General features: G+C 40.0%; 1 protein-coding gene across 3 annotated transcripts in view; it reads left to right on the top strand.

The window, feature by feature from the left end:
* The first annotated feature begins 3,889 nt into the window (after positions 1-3,889).
* Positions 3,890-12,413, top strand: part of tsnare1.L (t-SNARE domain containing 1 L homeolog) — a 227,984-nt gene continuing 219,460 nt past the window's right edge. The window contains exon 1 of one of the 3 annotated variants that reach the window (XM_041566664.1): positions 3,890-4,065. The gene's annotated coding sequence lies outside the window, so the exon portion shown is untranslated. The remainder of the gene's footprint in view (positions 4,066-12,413) is intronic. The other 2 variants (XM_041566663.1, XM_041566666.1) reach the window with 2 other exon arrangements.

Raw genomic sequence — 12,413 nt, 5'->3', positions numbered from 1 at the left:
GCAATAGCAAAAGTGTTATTTTGAGTAAATGAGTGTCAAGTCTTTTAATGACATTGTTAGAGAAAAGTGCTAAGTGCTGTCTTAACACGCATTATATTTATGAAATGTCCATGTTATTAATCCGAAGTGACAAGCCAGGGGATGATGAAGCAAAGCAACATCCTGTGCCGTCTTTTCACATTACAATCAATTCATAAATATTTGCCGATACATTTCTAGGAATTAGTAACCACAAATGCACCCTACTTTATCTAACATACAAACCCGCTGCAGAAGAAATTCAAAAGTATTATTTTGATGATGACAAAAGTTAATACAGGTATGGGACCTGTTATCCAGAATGCTCGGGACCAGGGGATGTCTGGATAAGGGAGTCTTTATGTAATTTGGAACATCATACCTTAAGTCTGCTAAAAAAAAATTTAAACATTAAGGGGGGTTGTTTACTAAACTCCAGTCAGACTTTTTGGGGCAAACTTAATTTTTCTGGATTTTTTTTAAAACTCGATCTTTGAGAGTTCATTAAAGTCCTATGCAACAACTCAGACCTGCCGAGGTTGTGTATAAGTCAATGGCAGAGGTCCCTCTCATACCATTACAATGCATTATAAGCAATATAATACAGTCTATAGGAGACAACCTTTCTTTAATTCTGAGCTTTCTGGAAAATGGGTTTCTGGATAAAGGATCCTATACCTGTATTGGCCATCCTACAAGTCTGGAAAGGGGCCATCAGATCAGATCAGAGTGGTTATAATAATTTAATCACCTTTAAATTAACTTTTAGTATGATGTAGAGAATGATATTCTGAGACAATTTTCAGTTGGTTTTCATTGTTTATTATTTGTAGTTTTTTTAGCATTTTGTTTGGCAGCTCTTCTGTTTGCAGTTTCAGCCATCTGGTTGCTATGGTCCAAATTCCCCTAGCAACCATGCACTGATGTGAATAAGAGAATGGAATATGAATAGGAGAGGCCTGAATAGATGGCTGAGTACTAAAAAGTAGCAATAGCAATTAATATGTAGCCTTACAGATCATTTGTTTTTTAGATGGGGTCAATGACTCCCATTTGGAAGCTGGAAAGAGTCAGACGAAAAAGGCAAATTGTTAAAAAAAAAATATAAACAATAAACAATGAAGACCAAATGGAAAGCTGCTTAGAATGAACTATTTTACAATACTTAATATTACTAAAAGTTAACTTAAAGGTGAACCACCCCTTTAATAATATTAAAATATTGTGTGTCTGTGTGTGTGTGTGTCTGTGTGTCTCTGTGTGTGTGTGTGTGTGTGTGTGTGTGTCTGTGTGTGTCTGTGTGTGTCTCTGTGTGTGTGTGTGTGTGTGTCTCTCTGTGTGTCTGTGTGTGTGTCTGTGTGTGTGTGTGTGTATATGTGTGTGTGTGTGTGTCTGTGTGTGTCTCTGTGTGTGTGTGTGTGTCTGTGTGTGTGTGTGTGTGTCTGTGTGTGTCTGTGTGTGTCTCTGTGTGTGTGTGTGTGTCTCTCTCTGTGTGTCTGTGTGTCTGTGTGTGTGTCTGTGTGTGTGTCTGTGTGTGTGTATATGTGTGTGTGTGTCTGTGTGTATGTCTGTGTGTGTCTCTGTGTGTGTAGGGGGCTGGAGTAAGTAACTATGGGACACAGGAATATAATCATAGTATTTAAGTATTACAATGGGTAAGGGCAATGTCAGCCACCGAGTTAATAGTACTCTGGACAATTGGAAAAGCAGAGTAAAAAGTACAGCAGCCACTTTATCCACCTCAGCTTTCAATTCATACTTGGGGATTGGCACAGGACAGGAGTAAGTGGCCCGGTGAGTAAGTGTCAGCCACAGATGGTATAGGGCAGGGGTCAGCGACCTTTACTAGTATCAAAAGAACCATTTTGCCCCCTCTTCCACTAAAGAGGGCTACTTTGAAATAAATTAAACACTGAATAGCCCTATTAAATGCTAGTGTTCTCATCTGTTTAATGCGACTTCTGTTTCTGAAGCTCCATGCTGATCTTCCCTCTTGTCTTGAGTGTGTGACCGCGGTTAAGACCATAATGATTCATCTTGTTGCTGCTCATTCTTGCCTGTCACTCCTGGGACGTCTATACAGTCCTCGCACCTGCTGGCGGCTTCTGAGTGTGCGACCGATGTAACATAACCGTTAGTTTACTGCAGTCCCCACTCAAGAAGCTGCCTGTAGGGGCGAGGGCTGTATAGACAACGTGACAGGTAAAGCCGCAAGACTGAGCCACAGCAAACAGAATGAAGAGCCGAATGAGGCTCCGGAGCAGCGGGTTGCCTACCCCTGGATATGGGGCACAGGACAGGAGTGAGTGACAGTCAGTGAGTGTAGGCCGCAGACAGTATGTGGGACACAGGACAATACTCAGTTTATATGAGGGAGAGTGAGTGACAGTCATTAAGGGGAGGAATCAGAAAGTATATGGGACACAGGACAATACTCAGTTTATATGAGGGAGAGTGAGTGACAGTCAGTAAGTGTAGGCCTCAGACAGTATATGGTACACAGGACAACACTCAGTTTATATGAGGGAGAGTGAGTGACAGTCAGTAAGTGTAGGCCTCAGACAGTATATGGTACACAGGACAACACTCAGTTTATATGAGGGAGAGTGAGTGACAGTCAGTGAGTGTAGGCCTCAGACAGTATATGGGACACAGGACAATACTCAGTTTATATGAGGGAGAGTGAGTGACAGTCAGTGAGTGTAGGCCGCAGACAGTATGTGGGACACAGGACAACACTCAGTTTATATGAGGGAGAGTGAGTGACAGTCAGTAAGTGTAGGCCTCAGACAGTATATGGTACACAGGACAACACTCAGTTTATATGAGGGAGAGTGAGTGACAGTCAGTGAGTGTAGGCCGCAGACAGTATATGTGACACAGGACAATACTCAGTTTATATGAGCGAGAGTGAGTGACAGTCAGTAAGTGTAGGCCGCAGACAGTATATGGGACACAGGACAATACTCAGTTTATATGAGGGAGAGTGAGTGACAGTCAGTGAGTGTAGGCCACAGACAGTATATGGGACACAGGACAATACTCAGTTTATATGAGGGAGAGTGAGTGACAGTCAGTGAGTGTAGGCCGCAGACAGTATATGGGACACAGGACAATACTCAGTTTATATGAGGGAGCGTGAGTGACACTCAGTAAGTGTAGGCCTCAGACAGTATATGGGACACAGGACAATACTCAGTTTATATGAGGGAGAGTGAGTGACAGTCAGTGAGTGTAGGCCTCAGACAGTATATGGGACACAGGACAATACTCAGTTTATATGAGGGAGAGTGAGTGACAGTCAGTGAGTGTAGGCCGCAGACAGTATATGGGACACAGGACAATACTCAGTTTATATGAGGGAGCGTGAGTGACACTCAGTAAGTGTAGGCCTCAGACAGTATATGGGACACAGGACAATACTCAGTTTATATGAGGGAGCGTGAGTGACAGTCAGTAAGTGTAGGCCTCAGACAGTATATGGGACACAGGACAATACTCAGTTTATATGAGGGAGAGTGAGTGACAGTCAGTGAGTGTAGGCCTCAGACAGTATGTGGGACACAGGACAATACTCAGTTTATATGAGGGAGAGTGAGTGACAGTCAGTGAGTGTAGGCCTCAGACAGTATATGGGACACAGGACAATACTCAGTTTATATGAGGGAGAGTGAGTGACAGTCAGTGAGTGTAGGCCTCAGACAGTATATGGGACACAGGACAATACTCAGTTTATATGAGGGAGAGTGAGGGAAGACCCTGGAGTTGTGTGTTCTGACGGGGGACAGTGACGTGAGTGAATAATCACAGTCTGGCCGCACATAAATAAATCCTGCGTAACGTGACTCGCAGCTAGTCATGTGGTACGGACTGACACAAGCTTCGGATCACGTGGTGGAGCTCAAGTGAGAGCAAAAGCCGCTGAGTGACGTTATTGGGCCGGTCGTGTCACGTGAGCAGGAACCAGCTGTGTCAGGGGAGAGGGTCACGTGACGCTGTCCCTATTTGCGCCGCCTGCTCAGCCCGCGCTCACTCACACCGTGTCAGGTAGGGCGGGAACCGGGACTGTGGGGGGTGGGAACCTACTGAGCCTGAGGCTTCTCTTCAGCGTGTGTTACTTCCCGGGAATGTGGCTGAATAGGGGGGACGGCTAGGGTGTTGTACAGGCCTCTTACACAGGGGAGAGCTCGGGGAAACTAGGCCGTGTCTCATGAGTGTGACTCTTTTATGGGCTTTATTGGGCCCCTGGTGTGGCACTGCCCTTACCTGGTGTGTGTGTTGTGTGTGTGTGTGTGTTGTGTGTGTGTGTGTGTGTGTGTGTGTGTCTCTCTGTGTGTGTCTCTGTCTCTCTGTGTGTGTGTCTCTCTTTGTGTGTGTCTCTGTGTGTGTGTGTGTGTGTGTGTGTGTGTGTGTGTGTTAAGCAGTAAGAGCAGCAGAAGGCCTAAAGCATGTGTGTCAGGTCTCACCTGGTGAGTGAAGACACCCCTATGTATTTACACCAGGACCCCCATTAAAGGAGAAGGAAACCCCCTGGGCACAAAACCCCTCCTTCTCCCCCCTGGCCTACCTGTCCCCCTGGGCAAATGCCCCTAACTTGTTACTCACCCCTCTGCGCAGGTCCTGTCCACGGAGTTCACAGTCGCCATCTTCTCCCATGCGCGTCTTCTTCCTGCTTTTGTTCGCAGTAGGAACAGTTACCGGTACGGATCTACTGCGCATGCGCCGAATGTTACGAAGTTTTCAGATTTCACTTCGTGACATTCGGCGCATGTGCAGTAACTGTTCCTACTGCGCATGCGCCAGAAGACGCCGGTCAAAGCAGGAAGAAGACGCGCGTGGGAGAAGATGGCGACTGTGAACTCCGTGGACAGGACCTGCGCAGAGGGGTGAGTAACAAGTTAGGGGCATTTGCCCAGGGGGACAGGTAGGCCCGGGGGGGATGAGGGGCAACACAGGGGAGTGGTTTTGCGAAAAAGGGGGTTTCCTTCTCCTTTAATGTGTGTGAGGCAGGTACAACACTGACCTTGTGAGTGGGGCCTTAGTCTGTCCGTTAAGGGGCCATTAATATGTGAAACAGACGGGGCCCAGGTGGGTAAAGTGGGGTATCAGCTGGTGCATGACAAGTGCTGGTTCCACTGCATTTTACACCCCTATACCACCTTCCACTGCCTCCTGTTATGGGACCTGGTGAATTGTCATAGGGAAATAATCCCGTTACAAGACATGTCAATTGTAACATAAAAATGTCTAACTTTAATTATTTGTAAATGTATTCTATATTTAAATAAGTGGTTCACCTTTAGTACGTGTTAGATTTGCCAATTCTAAGCAACTTTTCAATTGTCTTTCATTATTTATTTGATATCCTTTTTAATTATGTGCTGCCTTCTGACTCTTTCCAACGGGGGTCATTGGCCCCTTCTAAAAAACAAAAAACAAATGCTAATTAAGGCTACAGATTTGCGGCTACTTTTTGTTACTCCTCTTTCTATTAATGCTCTCTTATTTATATACCAGTCACTTATGCAAATAATTGCACAGTTGCTAGTGTAATTGGACCCTAGCAAGCAGATTGCTGAAATTGCAAATAGGAGAGTTGCTCAATAACCCAAAAACGGTGGCTCTCGGGTAAATAAGCCTCCCTACACAAGTGCTCCATCCAACAAAGTAGTATAATACAATGTGAATTGAGAATGTGATTGTCACTCTCCTAGAATAAACTATAAACACTGTATCTGTGAGCATTACACTAAGGCTTATTGGGCATTTAAAGCAGTGCGAAATGGTCAACAATGAACGTCTGTCATCATATGAAAATACAATTGTCAACTTTCTGGCAGTTCTATGTGTAGTCTGATTTTCCTGCATGAAATTTGAGACATTGTAAATATCCGCCGGAAAATATAAGCCGCTAAGTATACGAGGTGAATAAATGGTCTCTACTACCCCCAGCCGACTGTGTATTCCTGTAGGACTGGGACATGTGAATTTTGCTAGAAATGCCGGATAGTCATTGGTAACTGCAACCACTTGAGCAAGTAGCCTCTCAGACTATTGTCATTTCTGCTCAACTTAAAGGGGTGGTTAACTTTTAGTATGTTCTAGAATGGCTAATTTTAAGCAACTTTTAAATGTGCCTTAATTATTATTTTTTTTTTTTTTTAGTTTTTGAATTATTTGCTGCCTTCTTCTGATTCTTTCCAGCTCTCAAATGGGGGTCACTGACCCCATCATAAAACAAATGCTCTGTAAGGCTTCAAATGTATTGTTCAGGCCTATCCTATTCATATTCCAGTCTCTTATTCAAATCAATGTATGGTTGCTAGGGGAATTTTGACCCTAACAACCAGGTGTCTGGCATTGCAAACTGGAGAGCTGCTAAATAACTCAAAAACCATAAATAATAAAAAAGGAAAACCAAATACAAATTGTCTCATCATACTAAAAGTTAATTTAAAGGCAAACAACCCCATTAAGCACAATAAATAGGCTGTGTGTTGAAAATATTCTATATTGAATATATGTATATATAATGAATAAAGTACCCCCTCTTGTAAAATATAAGGATATTATTAGTTACCGAGGAGTTTCATGACCATATAAAAACACGAGGCCGAAGGCCGAGTGTTTTTATACAGGTCATGGAACTCCGAGGTAACTTCTAATATCCTCATATTTTACAACTGGGGGAACTTTATTTATTATAATACACAAATTTCAGTGAGTCATGTGACAGAAATGAAATCACTACTCACCATTTATAACTGATGACATCACTACTCACTGTTTATAAGGATATAATTTACAGGATATTCATGGCTTTTGTGTATTATATGTATTTATTTCATTAAAAAAAAAGTTTTGCTAACTGTTCTAAAGGTGGAAATTGATTTGTGTTTGCCTAAACTTCTAACTTTCCCACTGTAAATTGTAATTTTGGAGATGAGTTCTGTATTAAAAAAAGCATGTCCCTTTCCTAAGCTGCAGCAATTGTTAGGCTTTGAGACAAGGCATATACATATAAAATTGTGCTTAGTATAGTTTTAGTTCTCTGGGTAGAGTGGTTTGTTATGAAATATGAGAACATCTACTAAGTTGCCTTGCTATGGGGTGCCCTTTTGTTTGGTTATGATTTAAAACAATTTGCAGCACCCTCTTCTTGCGTCCTTTTAGGTCATTGGCTTTCAAGAGGAGCATAGATAAAGATGAGCTTGCCAGTCTGAGAAACAATGGCAGTGAAGTCATTGTTAAAATTTTAGGATGAGCCAACTGTAAAGATGTATTGTACGCATAAAGGTACGAGACCTGTTTTCCAGAATGTTCGTTACCTGGGGTTTTCTGGATAACAGTTCTTTCTGTAATTTGGATCTTCATACCTTAAGTCTACTAGAAAATTATATAAACATTAAATAAACCAATAGGCTGGTTTTGCTTCCAATAAGGATTAATTATTTCTTAGTTGGGATCAAGTACAACCTACTGGTTTATTATTACAGAGAAAAAGGAAATCTGTTGTAAAAATGTGAATTATTTGAACAGGGGACCTTTTGTAATTCGGCGTTTTATGGATAATGGGTTTCCGGATAACTGATCTCATACCTGTACATTATTATGTCACAAGAACACTTGTGTGCAGGGAACATTTGGGCAGTGACCTGCAGCATTGTGTTTTAAGCAACAGTGAACATGGGCATGTGTTGTAATCGTGAATAGGGCAGTGGTATATTTTAATGGGATAACAACTATTTTCAGCATTATATTGCCTTTTGTGCGTTTAAAGTTGCCAACCCAATGCAGTGAGTATAGGTTTACAAAGTGCACTACATAGCTTAATAAATTGCTGTTTAGTAAGGGGATATACAGATTATTAATTAGTCTGTTAAAAGAAAGATTTTGTAACTTTACGATACTGACGTGAAAAAAATACTTTTTAAAATATTAATGCACTTAAAAGTTACCTATATGTCATGTTAAAGGTTTGGTTCACCTTTGAGGTCACTTTTAGTATGTTATAGAATGGCTTATTCTTAGCAACTTTTCAAATGGGGGTAATTAACCCACTTAAAAAACAAATGCTCTGTAAGGCTACACATTTATTGTTATTGATATTTTTTATTATTCATCTTTCTATTCAGGCCTCTCCTATTCATATTCCTGTCTCTTATTCAAATCAGTGCATGGTTACTAGGGGAATTTGGACCCTGCATCATGTGTGTTTTTGTGTGTGTGTGACCATTCAAAAGAGAAAAAGCTTAAGTTCTGTAAAATATAATCGTTTTCTACAGTGCTTATCTGTTATCTGCTCTTTAGCCATTAAGCTGTATTTTAATTGCCTCCATTGCTACACAGCAGCTTGTTTATATAATTATAGTTGTGTTTCTGGAGCAAACATATATACATTTTGCAAGTGCAGGGCAACTGTACATTATATTTTAATTACTTTAAAACTTTTTTTTTTTTGGTTACTGTTCCTTTAAAGGGGTTGTGTTACCTTTTTAGTATGATGTAGAGCAGTGATCCCCAACCAGTAGCTCGTGAGCAACATGTTTCTCTTCAACCCCTTGGATGTTGCTCTCAAGGTCCTCAAAGCAGGTGTTTATTTTTGAATTTCAAGCTTGAAAGCAAGTTTTAATTGCATATAAACTAAGTATAGTGCCAAGTAGAGCCTATTGTAGGCTGCCAGTCCACAAAGGGGCTACCAAACAACCAATCACAGCCCCTATTTGACACCCCAAGGGACTTTTCATGCTTGTGTTGCTCCCCAATTCTTTTTACATTTGAATGTGGCTCACGTGTAAAAAAGGTTGGGGACTCCTGATGTAGAGTGATATTCTGAGACAATTTTCAATTGCTTTTCATTTTTTGTGGTTTTTGAGTTATTTATTTTTTTTATTCAGCAGCTCTTCAGTTTTAGTTTCAAAAATCCAGTAGCTAGGGTCTAAATTATCCTAGCAACCATGCACTGATTTGAATAATAGACTGGAATATGAATAGGAGAGGCCTGAATAGAAAGATGAGTAATAAAAAGAAGCATCAACAATACATTTGTAGCCTTACAGAGCATTTGTTTAAGTGAATAAAGTACCCCCTCTTGTAAATTATAAGGATATTATAAGTTACCAAGGAGTTTCATGACCATATAAAAACGAAGGCCGGAGGTCGTAGAACTCCGAGGTAACTTCTAATATCCACATATTTTGCAACAGTACTGGGTACTTTATTTATTATAATACACAAGTTTCAGTGAGTCATGTGACAGAAATTACATCAGAACTCACCATTTATAACTGATGACATCAGTTCTCACCGTTTATAAGGATATATATGCATGGCTTTTGTGTATATGTATGTATATATAACAACCAAGGGGGTCGGTGCACACAGAACACAAAATGGATGCCTAGGTGCTGGAGCAATTAAACATAGTATGGAGGTAACAAGAAGAGCCCGCACACACAGGACTTGAGTGAAGAAAAAAAATTTCGTTTATTCAACGTTTCGGCCCAGTCACATGAGCCGTCTTCAGGAAGTCGGCTCATGTGACTGGGCCGAAACGTTGAATAAACGAAATTTTTTTTCTTCACTCAAGTCCTGTGTGTGCGGGCTCTTCTTGTTACCTCCATACTATGTTTAATTGCTCCAGCACCTAGGCATCCATTTTGTGTTCTGTGTGCACCGACCCCCTTGGTGTTATATATATATATATATATATATTGCGAGTATGTATGTGTTTATAACACTCTAAGTCTAATTTCAGGTGTCAATCTCTCTGTTAAACTTGCATAACTACAAGTTCCCCTAGCAACCAACCAAGCATTGATTTGAATAAGAGACTGGATAATGAATAGAAAAATGCTAAAAAGTAGCAGTTGCAGAAAATGTGTAAGCTGGAAAAAAAAAAAAAATTATGAAGGCCAATTGAAAAGTTGCTTAGAATGAGCCATTCTATAACATACTAAAAGTTAATGTTAAGTTGAACCACCCCTTTAAGACCTATTGGTAGATCTGTTCCATTTTGGTGTGACATACATCTGATTCAGAATGAATGTAATTAAATTGTCCATGATGATTACTTTATGGCTGTACATGTGAATGGTGATGTTAGTACCAGTCTGGGCTATGTATCTTTTTGGTGGTGCAAAGACTTCTTGGTGTTTTTAGATGTGTTCAAGGTGCAGTAGGTTTGTATATGTGACATCTGACCCTTCAGGCTCTGAACAAGAGTTATGTCTGGGTAACAGGCTGAATCTGAATCTTTCAAGTGTGAAATTACTAATATTCCTGCTATCTGCCCAGTGAATTCCCCCCATTGCTTAATGCAGTTTCAGGATTCAGTGCAAACGTATACAAACCCCTCAGGGCTCATTTTATAACATAGGTGCGGTTGCAGATCCAATGGACAACGGACATAGGTGCTAAATTGCATCAGAGCAATTAGACCCCTTAAATATACGAAACATTTCTGCTGTGCATGAGCTCCAAGTTGTATGTTTTACAAAGCTCTGGCACTGCTTAAAGGGGAAGGTTCATATAAAAACAAACTTTCAGCGTTCCTGTAGAAAATGCTGTGGTGATGGAGTCTTGTGAGCCGTGGCCATTATAATCTTTATCATATCTATAGCTCAGCTATAATCTATTGCCCTGTTTAGTTACGTGAAAATAATTATGTATGTTAAATGGATTGTTCTCCTTTAAATTAACTTGTAGTATGATGCAGAGAGGGATATTCTGAGACAGTTTGCCATTGGTTTTCATTTATTATTATTTGTGGCTTTTGAGCTTTTTATTCAGAGGCTCTCGGCAATCTGGTTGCTAGGGTCCAAATTATTTGAATAAGAGACTGGAATAGGAGAAGCCTTAATAGAAAGATGAGTAATAAAAAGTAGCAGTAACAATTTTTAGATGGGGTCATTGACCCACATTTGAAAGCTGTAAAGAGAAGAAATTAATCAAATAATTAAAAAAATAAATAAAACTCTGACACTTGATAGAATGTAGCTAACTTGTAAAGGGGTTTTTCACCTTTGAGTTAACTGTTAGTATGACGAGTGATATTCTAAAACAATTTGCAATTGGTTTTCATTTTTTATTATTTGTGGTTTTTGAGTTATTTAGCTTTTTATTCAGCAGCTCTCCAGTTTGTAATTTCCACAATTGTCAAATTCCCCCTAGCAACCATGCAATGATTTGAATAAGACACTGGCATATGAATAGGAGAGGCCTGAATAGAAAGATGAAGAATAAAAGTAAAAGAAAGTGTAACCCTATTTTTTGCTAAATAATGTAACATTTTTGGCAGACACATCTGATTCTGTAATTGGTGTCAAAAGTTATTTGGTAAACACCCTTGTGTGGCACCCAATAGATTGCTCTGCTGTATACAATACGTTTTGATTGGATATTCCACTGTAAATAAACGGCAAGTCAACCCCAAAATAAATTCATTATAATTGTTCTATGACATGTATATGTATTGCTATTGAAAGCAGTGTCTGTACCTTTTTATTCTCTGCACTGGTGGTTCTGACTGTTGATACAGTGTAAGTCAAGGCAACTGATTAACATACCTGTCTTTACTGGGGAACCAAGACTTTTGCAACATTGTTTAAAAAGTAACAAGCAGGAGTTAAGCAATGTTGCTTTCAACAGCAATTGTTTTACAGATAACTTTAAGGTCGAGATCACACTTTGTTTTCCAAAACATGCGGTCGAGTGTAAATAAACCAATGAATCCACACGCATGATATGCTTCTTTGGCCTTTTAGTTTTCTTTTCCCAACACGTATTTCTGGTTTTTCTCGTTCCCCCATAATTGTGCTCAGAAGAATTTTAGTAAGCTTTTGAGCAAAAAAAAAAGCGGAATGGACATGCAATTTACATGCATTGATAGTCAATACGCAAAACGTAATTATGTCCCCAGCATACAACACCGCAAATACGTATAGGTGCAATCCATCTCACAGCAGTTTGGCTGCCATATTGTAAATACGTGGCATATTTCAGTGAAAGTGTATTTCCAAACCCAGATCAATAATAATGTTGTTTCCTTGGCGTATTGGCATTTCTGCTGAAAAATGCAAATACTGGTGTTGCGAGGTGGATGTTGGCTCATAAGCGTCCAGTGGCAATTGCTGTAGCGTGTATTCCATTTTTTTTTTTTCAGCAGGGCTTCATTTTGTGACTTTTTTTAAAAACCTGGTATAAGCTCTAATACACTTTTTTTAAAAATGCAACATATAACATATATTGGGAGGTTACCTACAATTATGTTTTCTTTTATTAGGCAGTGTTTTGCGGTTGACTTGCCCTTTAAAGGGATACTGTTATGGGGAAAAAAAAACATTTTTCAAAATGAATCGGTTAATAGTGCTGCTCCAGCAGAATTCTGCACTAAA

This window comes from Xenopus laevis, chromosome 6L (genome assembly GCF_017654675.1).
Source record: "Xenopus laevis strain J_2021 chromosome 6L, Xenopus_laevis_v10.1, whole genome shotgun sequence".
Classification (NCBI taxonomy): Eukaryota; Metazoa; Chordata; class Amphibia; order Anura; family Pipidae; genus Xenopus; species Xenopus laevis.
Note: the sequence above shows the minus strand (reverse complement) of the source record. Positions and strands in the feature narration are given on the sequence as shown.